This window comes from Balearica regulorum, chromosome 11, assembly GCF_011004875.1.
Source record: "Balearica regulorum gibbericeps isolate bBalReg1 chromosome 11, bBalReg1.pri, whole genome shotgun sequence".
Taxonomy (NCBI): domain Eukaryota; kingdom Metazoa; phylum Chordata; class Aves; order Gruiformes; family Gruidae; genus Balearica; species Balearica regulorum.
In genome coordinates, this window is record NC_046194.1 from 5,678,469 (window position 1) to 5,702,452 (window position 23,984).

The following is a 23,984-nucleotide window of genomic DNA, read 5'->3' on the forward strand; positions in this document are numbered from 1 at the left end:
TTGATATTCTTAATTTTAGATTTTAAAAATGTACATTAACATAAAATATGAGAAACATCTTTGGACCTAATATCTGGTTTTAATTCTTTACAGCCACAGGAAAGCCTCTGCTTGTACTTCCAACTATTTTGGGGATAAGTTTGCTTTTCCTTTTGCTGGAGAATATTTATTTCTAGTCAAAATCTCTAAGAAGGTCTGAGAAAATAGTTCATTGCGTAGAAAATAATTTCAAAAGGAGCAACAATTCAAGTCATGGGCTCCTAAAACCTCAGGTACAATATATACAATTCCTTGTTAATTGTAGCAATGTTGAATGTGTGAGCCTTCCTTCTCTGACATGGTATATTTTCTTCTCACATTGGAAATAACTGCTGAGAGCGCTGAAAAGAGTGTAACACTGAATGAATTTAGAAATCTTCCTTCAATAAAAAAATCAATTTGTGAGCTAAGTCACTTTTTTGAATATATCAACATCCATTCTCCCAACTACCTACCATGCTTGAAAACACTTCAAACGCAATCCAGAGTCAGGAATTTTATCTTTCTGATTGTCTTTTTTGAAGAAAACTGAAGAACTCACATGGTGCTGGTCACTGGTATCTCAACCTGCAAGACCTAATGAGGATCTAAAAAACTAACTCTAGACACGTGTAAACTAAGCAGTATCAACAACACTGTCTAGACAAATCCCTGGAGAAGGGGAAGCATGGATCTAATTTTCTTGACATCTTATTTTTTATTTGTTTACAAGTGGAACATTCCCATTTTCTTAGACTTTAGTACGTGGATTAATAAGCAAGGACTCTTCTGCGTCTAGAAACAGGTTAAAGAGCTGAGAGGAACTCAAAAGAAAACCCAACCAAACAAATAAAAAAAACCCACAACAGAAAAAGAGTAATTAATATAATTTGTTTCTTTTTTACTGAGAGCCCTGAGGAAAGGAATCAAGCTTTATACACGAGTTTGATGTAGGGCCTTTCCTCTTTCCAGGGAAAATATCAATGAAAAACATCCTGAGGGACATAAAACTGGAAGAGCTGAACTTAATGAAGGTTGACAATGACTATTATTGATGTCCTTATCACAGATGACAAGAGGTTTAGGAGACTGTTCTAGCATATTGACACTGAACGGGTTCAAATGCTCTTTTTTTTTTTTTTTTTTTTTTTTTAGCTAGCGTACCATCTGCTTCAGAGGCAGTGTTGGAAAAACTTGATGTGCAGAACAGCACTTGTCACCCTTTGTTCCCCAGATAAGAGCACTATTTTCCTGTTAGTCATCTTTCAAACTGAATAACAGCTGCATTAACACAAATTATTCTCTGTCCATCAATTTTAATTTCAAGATGAAAAGCAAAGGCAAACTCCAAGTGGAAGAAGAATGTTTCGAGAATAGTTTCTCCCCTACCCTCCTCCTACCCACTTATTTTTACAAGAATATGAATTCAGATGCTAGAATACAAGATAAATAGGAAGCAGAGTTTAGAAATATTTCTACGCTAGCATGATCCAAATTGTATAATGGTATGAAATATTCTTTAAAAGGTTTCATCAATATATATTGTACAAGTTCACTGAAATGCTAACAAGGAAGTTAAGAAACTGGGAAAAAACCCCAAACCAAACCCAAACTTTTTTACCTCCAGACATCAAGAACGGGCATGGTGCCCTCAAGGTATGCAAGAGGTCATTTAAGAAAAAACAGACTCAAAATAAATCCACCCATCTTGCTCCTGCAATCCTGTCCTAAAAAGATACAGGGACATGCCCATTCATGATGAGCAATACTTGCCATATCCAAAAAGTACACTACAACTCCAGTCACTCAGAAATTTTCAGTTTCCCACCATAAGATTTATTAAAAACCATTTTAAAATATTTCTAACTTCTCCAGGTTTTAAGCCTTTAAAATGGATATCAAGCTTTTTATCTGCAACTAAACACACTGGAAATGTTTTCTTAAAAATGTATAATCACACAATTCCTGAAGCTTAAATACAAACAAGGCAAACTTGTGGTATAATTGTGCAACTAGGTAACACTGTATTCGTGTACAGCATAACATACTTGTAAGTCATTAGTAGTATGTGAAAGTATAAATTCCCCAGCTCATTAGTATTAAAACCTGGAAAATGAAATTTTATTAAATAAATTTATCTTTCCACAAAACAAATTCTGACTCTGCACTGCTTATGACAAGCAGATTCAACCATCTTTAAGAGAAAAAGTTCTCCCACATTCTATTTTCCATTTTAATAACAAACAATTGCCACAAAAGAAACAAACTCTAATTACAAAAAGAAATAAAGGTGCACGGTAAAATAAGTATAACAAAATTTTTCAGCTTTAATATATATTTTTGATCTATACCAACACTTACACTTGCTTCTATAGAAGACCAGAATACTAGTGTGCATTTTATAAGGAAGGCTCATTAAGATTAAAATATGCAGACCAGAAATTGTCTGCCTCATAAAACATTGCCCAAGTTAAACATACGTACACCTCAGGTTGGATATCTTTGAAAAATAATTCCTTTCCATGTAAAAAATTCTTTAGATCTTTTCTTTGAAATAGGACAGGACTCAAAATGCAGCCGAGAATCTTATGGCAGAGATATGACTTGAGAAACAGCTGTAAAAAACTCCACTCAATTTAACCAAGTTCTAAACCTCTTAAAAAACAAAGCCTTAGTCATATGCTCATATTCAAGAGTTCTTTGTGCTGAATTTCCAGAGTCCATTTGCACTAAGATGAGTTTTCCTATGCATTCTCATGTTCCTGCTGGCTGAACTGGCTACTGAGATTTAGTTGGAAAACTGAAGGTAAAATGATTGCAGGGAACAAAGGTTTAGATGCATTAGATAATAAAAATAAATTCCAGTAACCAAAATAAAACCATGTCCTCTAAAACAGACCCTTCAATTTTCTTCACTCTCAAAGACCATTGTGACTAAATGTTCAGGCAAAGCCTGATCCTTCAAATGGAGCAGTACTCTTCATGGGGGACAAGGAGGGGTGGAGCAAGGAAAATAAAAATTTGGTCAGGCAACAGTGTATTAAAGTTAGTACTTAATATATCCCATCTCATATTTTAGTTGTTATGAGGTTTTCATTGATCTTTGTCTATTACACTTAAGATATGTGATAAAAATGATGCTACACCCGTTCCACACTTCACTAGCAAATGCATGCCGTGTTAGAATGTCTAACTAGTTCAGTATCTTACTAGGACTTTGTCAAGTTTACAGCATGCTTAGCCAAGCAATCCAAAAAAAACAATTGTCTGATGAAGTTCTTTATTTCCACTAGAGCCTTACGAAAATTGCAGTCAATGTGGAAATAGCCAAGAGTTATGAACTGTCAACATGCTGATAGGAAAGTAAACAATGTAAAAGTGAAGCCAGCATTTGAGTCTCACAGCATGGTACACTGCTGTAATGGTTTAAATCATAAGCCAAATGATTGTTATTATAGAGATAGTGAATGTCATGCTTACAGAAAAATTGTGCATGTTAAAAATGACTGCCATTAAAAAGATAAATCTCACAGGGGGGAAGGGACCTCAAGCCAGTAAACAGACAAAATGCATTACAGCCAAAAAAAAGCAGGACAGAAAAGAGAAGTCTTGTCTAATTACTAGATTCAGCTATCATTTATAGTACTCTCTACTACCAAGGAAAGGCTGGAAGAGAGACAGATACAAGGGCAGTAAACTTAATTATTTATTTTTTTAAAAAGCAACAGAATCTCAGTTAGAATTAAGAACATGGTATCTAAAATATGCATATCTGGAAATAGATGCTGGGTCTTTGTAGGCAAGTCTTTGGCACTAGTAAGAAGAATTCTGCACATAAAGTGTATTCTTAAATGCCAAACTAAAAAAAAAAAAGATAGACAAGGCTGACCCACCAAAACTTAGAGAATCATGTCCCTCCACCATTAACACAGAAATGTATTCCTTATCACAAAAAAAAAGAGGAAATCTGCACAACCATCCCACGTGTTGTTATAACCAGATTAAAACACCAGGAAATGGAGGATGGTGAGGCACTGGCACACGTTGCCCAGAGAAAACGTGGATGCCTCATCCCTGGAATTGTTCAAGGCCAGGCTGGATGGAGCTTTGGGCAACCTGGTCTAGTGGAGGGTGTCCCTGCCCATGGCAGAGGGTTGGAACTAGATGGGCCTTAAGGTCCCTTCCAATCCAAAATATACTATGGTTCTGTGAAAGGAAATCTCTCTCAATACAACAGTTAACAGGGAACCATTTTAGTTTATTGTCCAGGAGACCAGAAACAGAGGAGATCCTTCATTTGACAAAATGCAAGCTACCTTTTTAGCTTTCTCCTACCACACAGCTCTGGCCAGAAGACAATTTAGTCCCCTTCAACTTGGAATCCTACCGACAGCTATATTGTAGCTGACATAGGAGGACGACACATTCAAGAATGCTTGAGTCAAGATTCAAAGTTTTTTTAATCCAGAGAGGACCATGATTATGATGTCTAAGAGCCTCCTGCTCAACTCAAACCAATGGATTTTCTTAAATTAATTCCTGCTTGACTAGGAAATTTTCAAAGAAAACCAAAATACTATCTTTTTTTTAAAAAAAAAAAAAAAAGTTACTGCTGATGAAGAATCTACCAAAATTTTAGAAAATTGTTCCAGTGGTGGCTTATTCAGCGTATAGCATGAAATAAAGATGCTATGAAGAACCTGCTTCACAGAATGCATGGAAAGCCTCACTGATCTTGTACAATCTTCTTGCAGTCAAGAATATGAATTTAGACATACCCAGTGCCAGAAGGTCTGATCTGGTTTTTGAGGACATTCTTATTTCTATACTGTGCTATCAAATATTCTTGAAGACACTCTACCCAGTGTCGTAACCTCTCTCAGAATGCCAGTATTGGAAAGCTCACTTTCCACATGCTGCATGAAAGTCAGCTTTGTTTCCAGTAGAGCTGGTGCTCAGACTGAATTTGTAAGCCTTCCTAGTCATACAATGGCTTTACTGAGCTTCAAGAGTGTCTCTACAGCAATAGGTTGCACTGAAATGGGCAAACGCCTCTGGAACAGAAACACGTTTGATGGGATAACTCTTGCTTACACACACCTTCTCTTTGGCACTTCCTGGTTAGCATGCGCCCAGTTTGCTTAGCCACCAATGTTCATATTCTCAGGACCTTCCCAGGAAACACACAGAACTGCTTCTCTTGAGCTCTGACATTACCCTGAGATCCTTTGCCTTCCCAGACTGTTAGATGACTGAGGAATGCAGCAGAAAACACCCCCAAATTTCTCCCACTTCCTATGTGCACCTTATCTAGTATATAGCTGGCAGAACCAGACACTTTACTCCTGTTATTATCACAGCCATGTTAAATGAAAACCTTCTGGAATTTTTCTATTTAATACTCTCTTCTTCATATAACTAAGCAGGCTATCAGCCCCCTTGGGCATTCAGACAAGCTTGCGACTGATTGCCCATTCAAATTTGAGTGAGTTATCCACTGTACTTGCGGATTGCTTCCAGAATAAGCCCAGGAGGTGGAGGGCATTCTGTAAAAAAAGTGTTCTTTATTCCTAGGAGCAGAACTTTCTTTACTTCTAGCCATTTCAAAGACTCATTATTTATTAGCACCAAAATCCACTTGGAAATTAATATGTGAGAGAAATGCTCAGTATAGAGCATGAGCTGAAGGGTAAAAGTAATCTTTATAAGTTATTCTCAAGGCAATCACTTCATATCTCTTTTCATTATGCAGCATATTTTTCAGGTATTCATTTTGAATATATTTTTAAAAAGAAAACATTGAGCGCACTATATTTTAAGACTCCTAAAATACTATTATGCATTTGAAGGATATTGTGCTCCAGGCCAGTAGTTCGTCATCTCTGTTTCTCTGTTACATGTGAAACTAGATGAGAAAATCAGATTATCACTCTCAAAGCCCTTTAGGAGAAAGCTGAATTAACATGACAATTCAAGTTCATGGAAGAAGATGCTTGTGCAAAGTGTGCATGACTTATAAATTCATTTAACATTGACTTTGCAATTAAGTTATCTTACTTAAAGATACTGCAGCAAGCTTGAGAATGTCATAGATAAACGAAGCAGCAATGCAGAAGGCTGAACCCATGCATTACCTTTTACTACCATTTGGATAACTGTGTTTTCCAAAAGTCTCCGTGTCTTCCAGGAGTCATCAGCACAAAATTATGACAAACATAAAAGAAAAAATATAGCTGGGACTTGAAAGTTTAAAGGGAAAATTGCAACTGCAAAAAGAAAGGACAAGCAGAGCTGCTATAGGCCACAAGCTGGGTAGGAAGAGTTGTGTATTTAGCACAGTTCATTGTTACTGTATTCTGGAGGGCAATATCTATAAAACTGGTGGTACCTCAGGGCTGGCATATAATGCATTTAACAATGCTAACATGCTAATGCAATTTAATTTTCTCAGTTCAGCACATCGCTTAAGCATCCTTTGAAAGACTTGCAACAGAAGTACAAAGATTGGTATGAATCAAAGTACAAACAGAAACGTGTGTATGTAAGGATCAGATGAAGCAGCAGAATAGGACTTGAAAAGAATGTCCTATACTGATAACACAGGAAACCATACCCAACAATAAAACGAGGATTGTGCTGCTTTTGTCAAAACCAGAAATCCTGCGTTCTGATACAACCATGGCCACAGACCGCATGTTGCCAGGAGACCCTGCGTTCTGCAAGCAGGGCAAGAGCATCAGGGTTACAGCGTGCCCCGTAGCCTGCTCCTTTTCCAGTTACCCCACCAGGAAAACAGACTGTCTTCATATAGATGGGTCAGTCTCAAACAAGAACAAGACAACAAGACAACAAACTTGCCTGTAGATCTATGGAGATTAATGCAGGCAAGATTCTGAAGAAAAGGCCCTCTCCACAACAACTGTGGACACCAAAGAGTCTGAAAACCCAAAAATGAGTTTGCTGTTGCCACACAAGAACCTCAGAGACATGATGGGATAGGAGACAAGATTCAATAATTGATGTCCTTTGTTCTGTGTCAAACACAGGTGATCCTGGACAGACTATTTGGGCACACACAGGTCTGTGATTGAGTATGTTGGTGTGAGAATTAATGCAAATTTTGAGATAGGTAAGGAGTAAAATCAGTTTACTTACGGATTTTGTAAATAGATACCAACTTCTGCTGGTGTAATTCCTCACACTTACACAAGTAGATAAAGCAGAACCTTGAACTTTCAGTGGAAAAGAACGCGTTGCAGGAGAGGAAAGTTGATTTATGTGTCATTACTTCTCTAGCAAACACCTACAGCTTTTGCTGAGAAAAATGGCCTTTCTTGAAAGATGCCATGAAACACCTTATGCAGGATAACTAGATAAAATGAAGACAAAGTGATAGTTTTCATGCAATGTCAAGCCTAATTTCTCTCTCATGTGGTGGCTTTATGTTTATAGACATAGATTATACCATCCAATTTAGGGGAGAGAAGAGATAGACGCCTTTGTGCAAGCCCCTGCCACTTTTAGCAAAATCTCTTAGCTGAAGTTAAATCTCTACACTTTTAAAGAGTTTCCAGAAATAAGCAGCAGTAGAGTAAGTGCAGTAATAGAAGAAAAATCTGTCAAAGAGTAATATACTCTTGAAACCCAGCAGAAAAACTAGTGTCATAAGTTCGGAGATCCTAGAGAGAAAAGGTATTTAGATTACTGCAGAATGAAAAAAAAAAAAAAAAAAAAAAAAAGCCAAGAGGCCCGAGCAGTCAGACTATGGACTAGTATAAGTCGCAGATTATATTATATAAAACCCAGATTTATACCTAACAGCCTGCTCCCACTCGACAACCCACCAGCCCAAGAGTCCAGTGTTGGGATTCACACACAATAGAGGTGAGCAGTGGAAGCAGAGAGCATGGCCAGGGCTTGACATACTCTATTTCATGGCTCAGTGAGTCACTGACATTGCATTTAAAATCTACTGTATTCTAATAATCTCCTGATTATAACAAACGTCAGCATAGCTGAACTTTACATGTGTGACTAGCTTATTAACTAAGCCAGTTTACTGGTTTTATCTGTACATTTTTTTAAGATGGGATAAACAGCAAGAAATAATTTTGTTTACCACTTTGTTTTCCAAATTCACTTACAAGCTGTTTTTCAATTTTATTTTTTTTCTATCATTGCTCAAGGTATGATGTGATAGGAATAATCATTGATGTAAAGATCCTGCAGTTCAATTAAAAAAAGGCAATGAGTAATTAGAAAGAGGCAGACAGGAAAGCAGAATTCTGATGAGCATGGGATGCAGTTTCTTGCTCACCTCACGGCCAGGAGGCAGCAGTAAAACAATGCCAAGATGCTACAAGCATTAGGATACGTGAAAGATCAACGTCCCAGAGACGTCAAAGAAACATACACATGGCAGTTGTCAAGACAGGAGATGTTGAAACGTTATTGCCATAACTGAGTCTTGAGATGATGCAGCTGTTTGCTGTGACAGGTGTTTCCTTAGACAACCCACAGAGAACAAACCTATAACACGTGTGAGGGCCTGGAGAAATGTCCAAGTCAAAGAGCAGCCCTTTAAAACAGGCGGAATGGTGGTGGTCTTGGTCTGATGAGCAGACAGACTGCAGGCTGCTTATTAGTGTTTGGATGCACGTCTTGACATGAAAGAGAGTCACAAATAGTAAAACCCAGAGACGGTAAATTCCGCGATGACCACACTGAGTGAGAAATGCTAATATCTGTTAAAGATAATCTCTTTACCACAACGTGAACTTCTGAAAGTAAAGATGTGTTACAATATTGAGGCTGGAAGGGATCATCATCATCACCCTCTGGAGCTGGAGCATTTAAGCTCATTTTTGCTTAAGTCTGGAAGCTTCCTATTCTTCCACTCCAGATGAGTGCAGAACAGTCTGTCTTCATAATGTAACTGTAGTTGAATTTCATGCAGCATCACAGATATAGAGTGTGCAAAATGTAAAGCTTTGCAGTTCCATCTGGTTTCTACAACACAGCTGCAGACAGAGAATATCACCATAAGACACCAGAGGTTTTGCCAGAATTCAGATGAAAAGGAGCTTAATAACTTTCCTCTGTATTTTTCACTTTAGATCAAAATACTAAATTTCTATTTTGCACTTATAATGTGCCTTTGAGTCACAGGAATACCAGAAAATGCAATTATATACAGAGATAATTTTCTTCATCACTGAAATGAATCCTCCTTTGGGATAACGACGGAGTGAAGAGCATATACCAAATTGAGAACGTTACGATGTTCAAATATAAATCTCTATATATGAGTCCAGCAAGACGCATGGACTTTCATTCCCAGACTCAAGCCAGGTAACTCAATAGGAGAAAGCATATTTGGTACTTTCACTATTTAGCCACAAACAGCAAGTTCTCTTCAAAAACACGATGGTATACCTGCAGCCAGAGCACTTGATAAGGCACGTGTATCAGCCTCTGCCAGGGAGGCTTTTCATGCCATGCAGAAACTCTGAGGTCGCGTCAACTCTTAAGTGCTGTCTGTTGAACTTTTAACACCATTTCCGAGCGCTGGTGTTAACTTAGTCTTAACACAGCACAGATTAGCTTAAGTGCTCCGTACTAATAGGATCGTACCACTGGAAACTCTGACCTTGCCCTCCCTAACCCTTGAAGCCTTCTCAGACTGTAACAGTCTCTGAAAGCCTTCAGTTAACATGACTAATTATAACAGTCTTTTCTTGGGTTTAAAAGCAGTGAAACATTGTTTTTAGCCTGACTCAAGCAATGCCAGAAGTCTCAAGAAAAAAAATCCTTCTTTTCTCAAGCCCCCAAAACTTTTGATAAATGCAGAAAGCTTACTGTCTTGGAATGACACAAGATAATGTCTTGTTACTAGATCACATATTAAATCTCACAGAGGAAAGTATTAACTTCAGGTATCACTTTGTCTTATTAAAGTATTACAAAAAGCCCAGAAAGAACAATTATTGACCATGTTCATCACTGGCTCAATACGCAGTTTCTGAAAACCATATATACTTAGGCTATCACCCACAGAGACCACAGATACAATTAAACAATTGTCACCAAAGAAGTCATATTTCCCAAGAACATCTTTCTAGTATGTTTTATATGAAGATGCATGCACAAAAAATATTACTACCCAGCATTAAACTCCAAAAAAATTCTCACTCGCAGCAGAACACCCACCACACGCCGAGCAGTACAATTGTATGGTTTTAAGTTGCTGTATCAGTAGAACTAGAAAGGTCATTCAGTCACAAACATGATTGACATCAAGTAGAGCAGCTCTTTTCCATCTGCTGTCATGTCCCAAATATGAAAAACAACAGTGATCTCATACAGCAAAACTCAGGAGCACTCACAGAAACCTGTGTCTTGCAGCTTCCTAATCACATTAAATACTTCAGCTGTACATCTGCCTTATCACACCTTAAACTTTCACTTCAGAAGCATCAAGATCACATATATAAATCTCTCCCTCCTAGATGCTTTGCACTCTTCAGCAACCTAGCTGAAAGGATTTATCTCCAAGTCCAAGAACTCAGGGACACTAAAGCATTTCTGCTCAGTGAAGGGGTCTGACCCTCCCTGCAGGAAAGAAGTGCTACGAGCATGTGCAACACACGTTCTGTGAAAAAAAATCTCTTAACATTTAATTAAAAGAAAATTTGATTTGCCTAGTAGATAGGGAGCTACTTGGGATGGGGAGGTACATGTTCCCTCCTTCAATGACTATGTAGTGTGAAACGTTGGCATATTTGAGAATACAAGTCTGAATTTCTCAGACGTTGTGCTTAGAAGTCATGCTGGTGTGGTCTCTCTCCCCCACTCCTGTCCCCTGCCGTTCCCTTGCATCTTTTCTCCAGCAAAGATTTAACTATTTAATGCTAAGTGCAATACCATCAGGAGTGACCAAGAACACTCTTCCGTTTAATACTTCAGAGCACACTAATTAGGACTCTTCTGAGAGATCTGACGATCCCTGTAGGCAGAGGAGGGAGCTCAATCCCTTCTAATCCCAACGACTGTCCTCACTTTTGTGCAACTGCAAAGGGGAGCGGAGGGCTTCTAGTGGCCACCTTTTGTGAGAAGAGTACTGCTCCTGCCTCAGTCCAACTGGGATGGGCACCTTGTTGCGGTCCAAGAAACCGGTTAGGACTGAGACAAAACTTGGTGCCCAGCAGTTGCCATTGCGGATCACACAGCCTACTGCTTAACTTGCTGGCTTCGATCCGAGCGTGTTACCAGCATTTTCTCGCTGGAAAAAGAAACTTATATACCTAATTCAGAGCTGTGAATTCCACTAGGTCTGGGTGTGATGCTCTCTAATGCTGGCCTTAGCTCCCTCCAGCTGGATGGAGGTTACGCAATATGAAATACGGCAGGGGCGAGCCACGCGGGGAACATATTTTCATTTATAGCAGAGCATTTTGTTGAGTGGTGAGAAACGCATGCTGGAAGGGGAGGACCAGCATCAAGCAGCTGCCAGAAGGAAAACAGCACATAAACTGGCAAGCTTTATTTTTCTCACAGTTTTGAGCTTCTCACCACATCGTGACCGTGACATCATCCTTTGGCCAGTACAAATGGGATTTTGCAGCGCATGAGAGAGGTGTAAGCAAACGAGAAGGTTAGCACTGGTCTGAACGCTGCATCTGATTGCAAGGAAATATGTCACACACTTATTTGGGTCATTAGTTACAGGTGACATAAACCAAGGGCACAAAAAAAAAAAAAGCTTAAGTGGTAATAATACTCAATTATCTCTCCCCATATTACGGATCACTGATGTTTCTAATATATCAGCTCTTCCTTAAACTCTTCAGTTTTGCCATTCAAAATTTGACAGTAACTAGTTATGAGGAAAAATAAGGACAGTTAATAAGGACTGGGGTTTTTTAAAAGCACGACCAGTATTTTAACAATTATTGTAATGCTTATTGAAATTAACATCAATCTTTCCAAAAAACTAATCTGAGAAGATCTTTTCATTACAAAAGAAAGTCACAATATGAATATTAGTTGTGTCACCCTATACAATTGATTTTTAAACCGGAGCAAATGGAAATTTTAATAATATTTTTAAAGTTGCTGCTTTTTATTTTTACCAATTAATGACTCTTTTCAACTTCATCTCATGATACTTGATTAGCCCTCTTAAATATCCTGGAGGTTATACATTCTTCATTTATGTCATTCATTAATCACTGTTCAATAAATGCTGTCAGAAAGCTGTCGTCTTTGATGTCTCATTGTTCACCGCATTCTTGTTGGTAGTTAATCAAATGCTCCCCCGCTGTGGTCAAAGGACAGTTTGATAGCAGTTTCAAAGGTGATGCAGCGTTAAACCACAGACCTTTTTTAAAGGTTCATTTTTTCTTATACCATGCTAAACTGTGAGCTTTCATTTGGCAGTCCTTGGCAAATGACACATTGTTTTCATGCCCTTAGTACTATTTTCCAAGCTACCCAGTCATAAGTTCTGCCATCTAACTGAAGCACACTGTAATGACACTAATTACCTGCAGCTCTGAAATGAACTGCAAAGTTTGCACTGTCAATCACAGTGAAATACTGGGTTTTGGTTGGGGTGGTTTTTTAGAGATTGGAATTAGAACATTTGTCAAAATGTGTTAAAACTTCAGGGGGCGGTAAATCAAATGAAAGCATCCAACAGAGAAAAATTTCCTATCCTGGGATAAAATGAACATTTTCATTTCTAGTGTTTGTTCAAGACAGATTTATACTGAAAATATTCAGAAAGAAATTCTGTAAAAGCAATAGTTAGTGGGCAGACTGAAAACAAGTGAAGTACCAGGTCAGAAGAGAATGAAAGAGGAGAATGAAATGGGACCAGGAATCATCACTGAAAATAAATGTAAGAACAGACTACAAGAAAATACTGTGGGATTTTATAGTAGTTTGGCATTGCCATGCTTATTTGCTTTAAAAGAAATCATCAGTGTTTGGGGTCTTTATACTAAAATCATCTAGACTAATGATTTCCTGTCTCTTTTCATTTTCAGAGGTCTTACCCCTGATTACATGATCCCCCAAACAACTGCAGCTGTACAACTGAAGAAGCAGTAAAATGTAGTAAGAATTTCAGATATCAGATTAATACATATTAGCTATCAGATTAATACATATTATCATCAGCTTTGCTTGTAAGTGAATTTGTGTACTTCCAGAAAACCAGTAGCGCAAATAAAAGTGAAAACAGACTATAATGATTTGGACATTGTAAATGTAAAAAAAAAACCCCAAACAAACCCAAACCAAACAAAAAACAAACAAACAAAAAAAACCCAACCCCCCCAAAAAGCTTTCTAAAATGATGTTGAGCTGGAATTCTAAGCCCAGAGATAAAAGTCAGATTCACATCAAAAGCATCAAAAAAATGACCAAAAGCACCAAAATAATTCAACTTTGGGAACAGTTGAGATAAAGGAATAATTTTTAGCTGCATGGTTCAAGTTGCATGGGAGATGGAGAAATAAAAAATATTTCTTGCTTTAAATCCACAAGGATGATTTAGGAAAAATATTCATGTCTCTGCTTATTGCTTCGTATATTATTGAACTGTTAGTTTTGCTTGCTGTCATGAGATTTACCCAGCTTTGCAAGCATGAAATTGTACAGTTAGCATCCAAACTTTAGACCTGCTTAAGAAGTTCATTAAAGTTCTTAAAAACTCACTGGCAACACTGATAAAAAGGAAGCACTTTTAGAAAGAAGACTATTATTATAATACATAATAATTTTATAAATAATATCCAAACCCTACTATATTTAACAAGTGATAAACAATAGTCCCTAAGCAGCAGCTAAGGCACTTTTACCCAGTTACGAGCCTGCCCTCCTGTATTCCTGTTCCCTGGGTTCCTCTTCTGCCAAAAAAAGTCTAATATCACCAAAACACTAAATATCAGTAAGCAATTAGTAAGACAAGATCTTGGGAAATGTATAGGAGAAGTATCCTGGAAACTCTCAGATTGTGGCAAAGGCAATTAAGTGTAATTTAAAAATAATATTGTAAAGGCATCTTTGTAGTAGACTTCTTATGATCCAGCCATGGTACAGATAATGACAAAGCCATCTGTATCATTTTTGGATCTCTGTGCTGTGTGGTTTTCCTATAGCTTTCACAAAGAATATACATCTGTAATTAAAATAAGAGCTTGGTGGACTATTTATATTCTAACTCTCTGGTATCCGCTATTTCCCATTTTCCCTTCTTTTGAGGCTGAACAGAAGAAAAGATGATGTTTTAGCCTGCAGGCACTTTCTTTAGATTTTTTTTTAATAGAGTGAGGGAACAAATTATTTTCCTTTCTCTAGAGACGGACATTCCACCTGAGTCAAATCCCCATGGCCTGAAGTATCATTTTCTTTTCTGTTCAAGTCTAGAAATAAAAGCACTAAGTTAATACATAGTCAGTCTGTTCATTCTTGTTACAATACATCTCTTGGTGTGAATTTTGATCTTAAGAAGAGTATCAAAAGTTAAGGAAAAAAGCTGAAGGCTGTAAATCCCTGTTGTACTAATAGCAGGCACTGACCTATTCAAAATCCGGAGGCTAATTTGCTAAGGTTAGGAGGCAGTGATACCATCTCCATTGATACCTGTAACGCTCCAAACGGCTCTCTTCCCAGCAGGATCTGAGGTTCATTGACCTGTTTAGACTAGCTCTTAGCTTCCATTGCTCAACTTCCTTGTGATAGCACTACTGTCAACTTACACTACTCTCAGACAGGTAAAATTGGAACAAATGTTTCCAGAAGAAAGAAGTGACATCATGATCCTGATTCCCAATGGACTGTATGATGAACATCTGTTGACTATTTCAGTGCCTGCAGAAGATGGGCATTGGGAAAGTGGAAGGACCCACTAACATGTTTTCCAGTGAGATTTAAGTTCAATTGCCTGATTTTGTTTTTCTCTCCCAGGCACCAAGTTTTTGGTGTTGTATCATTCCCTCCCATGTAGCTACTGAATCCTGTAGCTTCGCAGGAATATCATAAAAAAAATGACTCAGGCTAAATCTGTGCAGTTGCCTAGTGCATCCAACTTCTGTGAAGTATAAGTCAATAAAATTGCATTAGGGTGAATTTGGACCCTTATTCTTTAAGGAGCGTGGGGGACTTTGCTACAGATGCAAAATGACAGATTACTGATGAATTTTACATATATTTTACAAACTGAGTTACTCATAAATAATTATGCCAAGCAAAGTAAACTCCCCCCATAGCTTGTCCGTGGAGGAAACTGAGAACATTTAAAAAAAAAAAAACAAACACCCCACAACAATGAGGTAAAGCAAGGAACTAACTGAAAGGGGCTTGGTTTTTTTGGGGTTTTTTTGGTTTTTTTCAAATTGAACTATTATTTGAAGGGAAAAAAAAAAAAAAAAGCAGGCGGCTCCCCCAGCAAATTTCCAGTAGATTTTCACCAAGGTGTTTAAATTTTAAGATTTTTGTATTCTGAGCCAAATGCAGAAAACCCCTCTGCTCAATGCCTGAACTGTGGAATCAAGAGGATTCGTTTCATTTAATCTAGGATAGCACTGAGTCTTTTCATATTAAGGAGAATTTCTTTACTGTCTGTGTTCAGGAAATATGATCCACCAGGGAGAAGGATTTTGACTCGGATTGCATCATTTTTCACCTAGCAAATCTGCATTCTCAACGTACAGGTCTCTACTCTGTTGTAACTAGTATTCTATGGTATAATTATATGGAGACTGAAAACCTTTTTTATTTTCTCAATTTAAACCTGTTGCCAACTGCTCCTCTTCAGGACACAGACTGACTCAGTATCTTGTCACAACCTATAAGGTGTCTTCAATATCTTCATTGTCTCTTTTTTCTCAAGGTTTTTGTCTTTCTGTGATTATCTCCACACACCCCCCCCCTTTTCCTTTTTCTCTTTTTTCATTGTTCATTATGTCTCCATATTTCCCTATGAGCTTTCAGAAGACTCTGTCCTTGGTTCCCATTCTGCTCTCTTCTTTGTCTGCAACTATTTTCATTTTTAAATCAAATTATCCTTATTAGCTGCTTTCTCTGCTCCAGACTGATTTTCTTCTATTTTGCCTATTTGATAATCTAATCACATGCACCTAGTTTTGAGCTGCACCTCAGTCTGTTTTAAACAGCTCTTAATCTTCACCAGAACTTCATTTCTGACCAGCAGACAGACCATCAGCTTCTTGCCTGGCATGAACAGTTGTAACACAGGGAGTAAATTTGACATGGATCCCACTTATTCAGGCTATATCTTATCAATGCTTTCTGCATACTAGCACCCATTTTCCCTTCTGCAGGCAGCAGCCGCCAGTTGTTCCCCCAGCTGGAACCTTATCTCAAGTATGCACGCATCCTGCCGCTGGTCCTGATTGATTCCGTCCTGCCCCACTCACAGGTATGGAGAAAGCCTCTCATCCCTTACTCGTTATTGGAAAATTAAGTACTTTAAAATAACAAAAAATACTATTTTTCACTAGTTTGGGCTAGCTTGCCCATCTCACTACTTTTCCTCATCATTACCTTGTTACATTTGATACGTCTCCTCTGTTTCGGTGCTTATCAGATGCCTCTTATTGATTAGTAAGAGGGGAAGGGAGAAAAATTCCCCTTCACGCTGGACATTCATTCTGGTTTCATAACTTTAACTTTCCCTACACCAAGGTGCTTAGCCTCACAGTTCTCCTTTGAAGTAAACATGACGTGCTTGATACAAACGGGAAACTACAAAAAGGATCACATCATCAAGAAGACATCGTATTAAATAGAAAAGATACTCTTAACCTTAAAGGTGCCTGGAAGATATGTAACTTAGAAATACAGGGTCTGGAAATGCGCAGTGGAGGGTGTGTGCTTGCAGAGGGAAGCCCTGATCAGCTACACTACAAGGAGTCTGGCAGCTCTTAAGTGGACATGCTGGATCACGCTTTCTTTTGTGGTGTTTTGTGTTTTTTTTTTTTGGGGGGGGGGGGGTTGGTTTTGGGTTTGTGTGTGTTTTAGGTTTTTTTATATAAACATCTTCCTGCTGACTGTGCGAGAAGTTTTGGAAGTTGGTCTAAGCTTACGAACTTAAACATGGTACTGGGATAACCCACTTGAGTGACTTGTGCTGTCATGAGGGAAGGCGCTGGCAAAGTCAAGTACTGGTGATTTATTTATTTCTCAACAGAGTTCAGATGCATCTGCACACTAAAGCACTTCCCCTCGGTATGTTGTTTACTGTCTAAGCAGGAAGAAAGTGCTTAGGCTGACTACTAAACTGACACTAAATATGATCATGTAACAAGATGTAGTTTCATCTAGGCGTACACAAAATATTAGACTTCTACTATAAAATGTAGTACATATACGTTATGAACATAACCCGTATCTGTAAAAATACAGTATACAAAAATTAAAATAAACATTCCATATGTGTGCATACACGCATACAAATCTAGTAGTAGGTACATGCTTACATTGAATAAAACTAATTGACAAATACAAAAGTCTGCACTGGCAGAAGAGCAGGAATCTGCAAATGGCATATTTCAGTGGCATAAGAGATTTTTTTACCCATTCTTTATTATCAGCTACATTTCTAAGTTGAACAAAAAATGTTATCTGTCATCTTGATTCAGACCTGAAATATCCTGTCTTCACAGTATTTCCAATGAGAGAATAAAAATGGGCATACCCATTTTTATCCTGGGAAAGCTGACACACAGTTACTTACCTAAACCCAGACCAGAAGTTGTTAGCTGAACTGAAAATTGAAGTCAAATAACCCAGCTATTACTGCTGCGCTTTTTCCATTAGGTGATTGCTCTTCCCATGGCAGGCAGGATGAGTAACAGGAACAAGATTAGTGTTTATTTCATCCAAGGCTGATATCCATGTTATCTTCATACTTGGGAAGCAATTTATAATTTTGGTATTAATTTGTCTTTTTAGGTGTAGGCATACTATTTTCTGTGCTGCAGAAGTTCGCACGGTCTGTAGCTTGACGTGCTGGATCACAGTTCAGAAAGGACAGTGGAGGAAAAAAATAAATGCATCACTTTGACTTAAAAATGGAATTTAGAATGAAGAACACTGATAGAAGCTTCATTTAGAAGTGTTTTCAGGTGTCACCGTGTTAAAACATAGAGCCCAGACTGCCACAGATCTTACAAAAATAATACAAGTATTTGCATAAAATAGATTTTTTAAAATTAGAAAAAAGGAAAAAGTTATTAATAAATGATGGATTAATTTAATTCAAGATAATCCTGATAAGCAGAGCTAGAAAACTGAAATACCATTAAACAACTCCTTTCCTGCCTTTGCCTTTAATCATATCTCACTATTATCACTGCAGCTGGGATTTTCAGGTGAAATGTTCATCCGCTTTACGGAATGCTTCTTCAGCTCTCTTGCCTTTTTTTTTTTTTTTTTTTTTTTTTTTTGAGAGGAATGTTTTCTCTAGAAACAAGAAAATGATCTTTTGATAGGTCATATTTTCCTTTGTATTTTAAAATACAGAAAAATGTATTACCACAATTTCCAAAGGGGATATACATTGATTTTATTGAATTTGAAATAGGGAAATTTATTTAGGAAAAAATAATTACTGTTGCCTATTAGCTACTATTATTTTTATGGTGATGTGACACCCTCCTGACAGGTATGCACTGTTCAACGCTGTTAAGCTCTGCGTTACAGACCCAAGTCATTTATAGTCTCACTGTGAACACTGAGACTCAACTTCACCTCATTCAGGTGGCAAGACTGAAATCCCAAATTTCTTCCTCTGTTCTGGGTCCTTGAGCATACCCTGGGCCTGAGCAGTCTTTCACTGCTGAAGTACAAACATAACTGATTAGTTTCACTTAGATACATTGGCTTTACCCCCTCAAAAATACTTTTAACTGGAAAGTTTCTAATGATCTTGACTTAAAAAGTGCTAGCTTTAGAAAAACTCTTGTCTTTCTATACAATATACCATCATTGATCAATTGAAAATTTCTTACTCTTTAAACATGATCAGACTTAAAGCAAGTTCTTGCAAGAAGGAAAAAAAAAAAAAGGTTAATGAATGAGGGAGACCATTTTTGAAGCATTCTTTATAATTGAATCATTAGACTTTGGGGTGTAATTAATGGAAAAGCTCATCTAGATGAGACTAAAATCAAGATTAAGTTGTGAAAGATTCCTTTATTAGTGTGTTTTTCCTATTCAGTTCAACTACCTATCACATTAGTGTGGAGAATATAATATTTAAGTTAACACAACAATAGAGTTCAGATCTCAGCAACTGTTTCGCTAGTTATTTTATGTGTGAGAAAATGTGTTTTTAATGTAACCGAGAAACAGCTCTCATTCCTTCCATGTTGTCTAAAGTTTGGTTTGAGTCTTTCCTTCTAAGTGATTTTCAGTTAAAGAGGAGATGCTTTTTGTTATACTTTCAAAGGAAAACTAAAGAGCCAAGTAAGTCATTAAACTTATATATTAGTTGTTAAACTGGCATATTCCAATAGTTTAAATTTTAGATTTCAGGACAATCAGGTTTTTGGGGATTTTAAGGGGAAATTTTTATTTTTAGAGAGGTTAAAAAACCCCAACCAACAGTAAAGACAAAGTGAATTCTCTAGAATACCTTTTTCTGTTTTGCTTTCTAAGTTGGGAAATATATACTGAGAGCTTCAACTCAGTTGCTTAAGAATATTAGATTCTGTTTGTTACCTGAAATTACCAAGTATTAGGTATCGTGCTGCATTTCAGCACTTGTCATAGCACACGGTGGCAGTTATATGCACACCATGCATTTACCACTGCATTATAGTTACAAGTTAGGCAATACATTGCGCTCAAGGGGTATTAGAAACCGTAGAGTAGTTTGTGAGGCTCTCTAGACAGCACGAAGGCAATGCTACCTGTGCCCTCCCTGAAGTGCGCTGTCAATGCATTTTTCTGCCTGGAGTTCTACAGCGTGACCAGAGAGCCCCTCTTGGTTCATACTCAGCTTCTCTGGAGAATTGATGGCCACTGTCCGTGTTTGGATCACCCAGCACAGCAACGCAACGCTCCAGGCTTTGAAGACTGACCGACAGCCGCTGGTGGAGTTGAGAGGAATGAGACTGCTACATGGGAAACACCATTCTTTTTCTATATCCTCTCTGCTATGCTAGGCTTTCCCCAAAGGGATGTGGTAGGATATTTCATGCCCTGGAAGGGTACATATAGAGGTAGCTGAACTGCATTCAGATTTTTTTTTTTTTTTTTTTTTTAATTTGTAGCAACAGTCGTCCAAGACTGTCACGCAATCAAGAACTCAGTTCATCTGTTCATGAAATACAGTAAGATGCAAGCAAGGACTAGCCAACCCTAATCAAGAAGAATGTTTCTGTAATTAGATGGGATTGTTTGTTAGCCCAAAAAATTATAGAAAGCTCTTACACCACAAACAATAACAGAGTTTATTGCCTCTGTAGTAATTTTTTCCCTTCACAGTCTCATGATTTGCAATAACACTTTGATTTTCATTTTAAGTTGTTTGGATTTCACTGCTTCCACTGCAGTACTTTTAGGCTGTAATAAATGAAGATAATACATTATCTTAATAATTTACCATCACAATAATGCTGTGGTAGCTTTTTTTTATTGTTGTTTTTGTTTTTTTCTTAAGGCCAGATAATCTGTTCTTAATGACATTTTTTATATGTCACCTTCCCCCTCTTATGTCTGTTCCCTGCTTGTGTCTGTGCATGAACCTACAGCCATTTCACCATATGAATACGATAAGTTCAAGTGGGAGCTACAGTAAGAAAAATATAGGTGTTTCCAGATATGTGAGTATATCAGCAATACCTGAATGCCATCTTCCTAAAAGACTTGAACGAAGGAAGTGGGAATGCACAGCAGAGTGGCAGGTGTGATGCCATTAGCATACTGCGAGTTGCACTGGTACCTCACAATCAGGATTAATGAGGGTCAATATACAGCGTTCATTGCTAATAAGCATAGGAAGGAGTAAATCAGGATCCCACTCATTTTTGCTTGACAGAAGGCAGTCACAGATCGCTTCCAACACTTCCCTCGATGAATGATATGCCACGCTAGATGAGGCAGAGCTTATTTGTGTCATTACGAATGCATAAAACAACTTCCCCAGGGCTATCAGTGGGTAACTTTTATCCTCCCTCTGTATGAGATATGAACAGGTTTGCATCTCAGTCTCTGAAATTATGTTCATGACAACTTAAGTGTTACTTCATGAACACCCTTCAAAAATCAGACTAGCCATGCATGCAGTCAACAGTCTGAAATATATGGATGGCTGCACCAAATCTCCATCATTCCTCACGGCTGTGCACATCCCTCATCTTTGTACTCTACCTAGCAACGCCTACAAAAGGGTGGCATCATGTAATAGTTGTTTATATGGATGCCAAAGAGATTCATACATGTACACATAACTTGACCTTACATAGTGTAAGTACTGTGATGTCAAATCACCTGAACATATGAGACCAGAGGCTCACCACTACCAAACTATTCAGTTTTTCAAAAAGTAAGCTGAACTACAACACAATAAGTATAAAATGTTTTAGATAACGGAATTAAAACCCCAAAATGATTCTTAAATTGAAAATTATTTTTAAAAAGTGGTATAACATGATAATTGACACAGCTGGTTGAAAAAAGTGCAAATCATGAAACTATAAACATTTTTGTACATTAGGATAACTTCACCCCCCCAGCACACAGTTGCCTGTCTGCTGTTATGCAGTTCCTGTACCCTATGCAGTGTCATCACCTATCAACATGGATTCCACGTGATTGCACTTTGTATCGTGCGCTGTACCGAGCAGCAGTCGGGCACACTCAGAGGCAATTAACAGGACGACGATACTTGGAGCTCAGTAGAGCTCTGCGCCTTTATCCAAGATAAGTCCCTAGCCTTTATACTCAGTACATTGCTTTTGAACATTTACTTCAAACAGGCATTCAATAAACTTAAAACACAGAGGAGAGGTGGAAGCTCTCTGAGTGTGGCCATATCGCGTTAGGAAGTGGCCTTGTAAACATGTAGTCAGGTTCTACGGGAAGTTAATCATATGCTAATTTCAATAGGTCAGTCTCAGATATGTGGTTCTAAAATCTAGGTAATTTGCATTTTGCAGTTTCCCTTTCACATCTTGAACTTCAAAAAAGAAAAAATACAATTGTCTATTGTGTTTATTTTATCTTAACTTTCACTGTTTATCTAAGGAAATACGGACTCTTTTGGACTTTTATCAGCTGGTGTTTGCACTATCTGTGGATCATTCATATATGATGGTTTTACTCCTGGATGCAAAGAAAGGTGAAGAGAAGAAAAAGTGCTTTCTTCCTGAGTGCACTGAATATGCCCAGACAGAACAGCCAAAGTTGTACTTTGTGCATAAAATATGCACAACTCCCATTTTCCAGAAATTTTCCATCAAATATAAAGTGGCACAGTTTAACAGAAAAAATATGTTATTGTGTTACAGTGGCTGTGACAATCCCAGGCCTTTCTGGGGGTTATTGTGTCATGTGGTCACCAACTGCTTTAAAGCACCAGACTTACTGGACCACTAACAAAGAATTGGTGAAAGCAGTCCGATTGTCTCAGTGCCAATGACAATTTACGACTCATGATATCGAGAAGCCATTGACCACCTCTACCCTGCTTTGCCTCCCTGCAGGAGGCAAATCGAATCTGTTGTGCTAAAATGTGCCTGCATGCTCTAGGAAATATGCTACTTTATTACAAAAATTCAGTAAGATTCTAATTATTTGTAGTACAATACCAACTAAATGAAATATATATATATGTATGAGAAAAGAAAATTAGGCAAGAAGTTACATCCTTAATTTTTTCTGTGGAAATCTAAGAATCTTAAAAAGTTTGGCACACTATACTACACAATGATTAAATTTTCATAATGAAACAATTTGCTGGAAACCATGACAGGAAAGGAACCATTTCAGAAACTATATCTAATCATACATGTAAGTCTAATCATTTTGAGTCTCATTTGGAAAGCACTGTTGTCTTCTGAAGGTTTCAGATTAAAGCTGCAGAGGATTTGCAAGGCCTATTCCGTAGCAAGCAAAGTCAGAAATCTAGCAAGAACCTAATTAAAGTCAATGTAGAAATTAAAAAACCAAAACCTAGAGAATAAAAAAGGCACATAAGAGAAAAGGAGAACAAAAGTCATGGTGGTCAGGGTTGAGTGGTGGTTTTTTAATTGTCTTTTGTGTTTTCCATATGATGAGTTACCCAACCTACGGTTACAGGACCACAGAAATGCAGGCATCTCTACATGTATCATGCAATTTTGGATTCATGTTTCCCCATCAGAAAAGCAGAAGCAGCAGCAACAGAGAAACCTTGAAAACAAATTAGCTGACTTCCGGCAAGAAAAACCCCGGGTCAATTTGAGGGAAATCCTGAAGAATCCCTTAGGGTGCAGTGAATTGCTCTGTGGGCTAGTTGGCACCTTTTGCATTGCCCAAGTCCTTGTCTGCTGTCACAGCTGTTCTTGTAGCATTAATGTCAGATAAAATAGATTACTCTGATTCCTTTTTTTTTTTTTGCGGTGGTTTCAGTGTCCTTCCTAAAGGGACACCAAGACATCACCTATTGTAGAGGCAGGAAGGATTTATAGACTGCCTTACCGCAGACTTACGTTTTGCACTGGGAGGAAGCCTATCCTTCGTGCATGGACAGATCATCCTGGAAATCAGGACACCTGCAGAGAAACCTTGTCAGGAACAGGCAACAAAACTTTATACTTCAGGTTTCCCTCAAACTCAGTATATTTTAACATAATCAAAGGAGGATGATATCTAAAAGATTAACTGGCCTGGTACAAGAGTTTGGGTATGAAAGCTGGACCACTGGAACAAAACAAAAACCAAATCCAAAA